The sequence below is a fragment of the Oncorhynchus keta genome, unplaced genomic scaffold (genome assembly GCF_023373465.1).
Source record: "Oncorhynchus keta strain PuntledgeMale-10-30-2019 unplaced genomic scaffold, Oket_V2 Un_contig_26740_pilon_pilon, whole genome shotgun sequence".
NCBI classification, from domain to species: domain Eukaryota; kingdom Metazoa; phylum Chordata; class Actinopteri; order Salmoniformes; family Salmonidae; genus Oncorhynchus; species Oncorhynchus keta.
This window is the reverse complement of record NW_026285143.1, coordinates 2,649-5,284: the sequence shown is the minus strand read 5'-3', so window position 1 is coordinate 5,284 and position 2,636 is coordinate 2,649. Positions and strand designations below refer to the sequence as shown.

Here is a 2,636-nt window from a genome sequence, read left to right as displayed (position 1 = left end):
TGTGTGTGTGTGTGTGTGTGTGTGTGTGTGTGTGTGTGTGTGTTTTGCGTGTGAACCTAGTGCCACTGTGTGTGTGTGTGTGTGTGTGTGTGTGTGTGTTTTTGTGTGAACCTAGCGCCACCGTGTGTGTGTGTGTGTGTGTGTGTGTGTGTGTGTGTGTGTGTGTGTGTGTGTGTGTGTGTGTGTGTGTGTTCCCTCCTACGTCTGGTTGGTTACAGGATCCTCTGAGGTTTCCTGTCCACCAAGGTCTCAAAGGGCTCTAGGTTTTCAGTGGCTCTAGGTTTTTAATGGTGCTATGTTTTCAGTGGCTCTCGGTTTTTAATGGTGCTATGTTTTCAGTGGCTCTAGGTTTTTAATGGTGCTATGTTTTCAGTGGCTCTAGGTTTTTAATGGTGCTATGTTTTCAGTGGCTCTTGGTTTTCAATGGTGCTATGTTTTCAGTGGCTCTAGGTTTTCAATGGTGCTATGTTTTCAGTGGCTCTAGGTTTTCAATGGTGCTATGTTTTCAGTGGCTCTAGGTTTTCAATGGTGCTATGTTTTCAGTGGCTCTAGGTTTTCAATGGTGCTATGTTTTCAGTGGCTCTAGGTTTTTAATGGTGCTATGTTTTCAGTGGCTCTAGGTTTTCAATGGTGCTATGTTTTCAGTGGCTCTAGGTTTTCAATGGTGCTATGTTTTCAGTGGCTCTAGGTTTTCAATGGTGCTATGTTTTCAGTGGCTCTAGGTTTTCAATGGTGCTATGTTTTCAGTGGCTCTAGGTTTTCAATGGTGCTATGTTTTCAGTGGCTCTAGGTTTTCAATGGTGCTATGTTTTCAGTGGCTCTAGGTTTTTAATGGTGCTATGTTTTCAGTGGCTCTAGGTTTTCAATGGTGCTATGTTTTCAGTGGCTCTAGGTTTTTAATGGTGCTATGTTTTCAGTGGCTCTAGGTTTTCAATGGTGCTATGTTTTCAGTGGCTCTAGGTTTTCAATGGTGCTATGTTTTCAGTGGCTCTAGGTTTTCAACGGCGCTATGTTTTCAGTGGCTCTAGGTTTTCAATGGTGCTATGTTTTTAGTGCAGCTGGGTTTTCAGTGGCTCTAGGTTTTCAGTGGTGCTAGGTTTTCAGTGCCGCTAGGTTTTCAGTGGAGCTGGGTTTTCAGTGGCTCTAGGTTTTCAATGGTGCTATGTTTTCAGTGCAGCTGGGTTTTCAGTGGCTCTAGGTTTTCAGTGGTGCTAGGTTTTCAGTGGCTCTATGTTTTCAGTGCCGCTAGGTTTTCAGTGCCGCTAGGTTTTCAGTGTGTAAAAATGGGCTTCAGCTTGGTACTGTTGTATTGCTCTGCCATGAGGTCCTGGCAGGCAGAAATCCATCATTGTTGAGGGAGATACTGACATTGTGGGGTAGTTGTACTAAATACAGCTATGGGTTCTGGAATGATATGTTTCATTGGGCCGTATTTATAATCTATAGGACCAAGAGATTTTCCCTTTCAGGGCACATGGTCATGGTCTTATCTTTTACCAATCAGGGAAAACCTACCATCCCTGGGCGGAACTGCTGAGTCTGTGTTATTTCACGGGGTTAAATCAACTGAACTGCTGAGTCTGTCATTTCACAGGGTTTAAGGAACTCTTCAGGATTTTGGCAATGAAGAAGTTAGAGGTAGTTGCGTTAACTAGTGTTAGCAGATACACATAGACTTCCAGCCATTGCGCTAATGCTAGTTAGCATTGGCTCACAAAACGACCTCAAACTTCATTCGAACTGAACATAGAAAATTACAAATGGTATCCACCAGTTCATCTGCCTCTGGGGAAGTAGATAAAGGAGTTGATCTGACTCTGGGGACGTAGATAAAGGAGTTGATCTGACTCTGGGGAAGTAGATAAAGGAGTTGATCTGACTCTGGGGACGTAGATAAAGGAGTTGATCTGACTCTGGGGACGTAGATAAAGGAGTTGATCTGACTCTGGGGAAGTAGATAAAGGAGTTGATCTGACTCTGGGGACGTAGATAAAGGAGTTGATCTGACTCTGGGGAAGTAGATAAAGGAGTTGATCTGCCTCTGGGGACGTAGATAAAGGAGTTGATCTGCCTCTGGGGAAGTAGATAAAGGAGTTGATCTGCCTCTGGGGACGTAGATAAAGTAGTTGATCTGACTCTGGGGACGTAGATAAAGGAGTTGATCTGACTCTGGGAAGTAGATAAAGGAGTTGATCTGACTCTGGGGACGTAGATAAAGGAGCTGATCTGCCTCTGGGGACGTATAAAGGAGTTGATCTGACTCTGGGGAAGTAGATAAAGGAGTTGATCTGCCTCTGGGAAGTAGATAAAGGAGTTGATCTGACTCTGGGGAAGTAGATAAAGGAGTTGATCTGACCTGGGACGAGATAAAGGTTGATCTGACTCTGGGGAAGTAGATAAAGGGGTTGATCTGCTCTGAGACGTAGATAAAGGAGTTGATCTGACTCTGGGAAGTAGATAAAGGAGTTGATCTGCCTCTGGGAAGTAGATAAGGAGTTGATCTGACTAAAGGAGTTGATCTGCCTCTGGGGAAGTAGAGAAAGGAGTTGATCTGACTAAAGGAGTTCATCTGACTCTGGGGAAGTAGATAAAGAGTTGATCTGCCTCTGGGGAAGTAGATAAAGGGCCTCGTGCCA

The 2,636-nt window shown here is 44.4% G+C and overlaps 1 long non-coding RNA gene across 3 annotated transcripts; it reads left to right on the top strand.

Moving 5' to 3' along the window:
• The first annotated feature begins 212 nt into the window (after positions 1-212).
• On the top strand, positions 213-2,132 carry LOC127922682 (uncharacterized). 3 transcript variants are annotated; one of them, XR_008111915.1, is made up of 3 exons: positions 213-586; positions 621-824; positions 961-2,132. It is a non-coding gene; the product is annotated as an uncharacterized LOC127922682 (long non-coding RNA). The 3 variants fall into 3 exon arrangements; XR_008111914.1 differs by having other exon boundaries at positions 215-586; positions 859-2,132; XR_008111913.1 differs by having other exon boundaries at positions 220-586; positions 927-2,132.
• Positions 2,133-2,636: the final 504 nt, after the last annotated feature.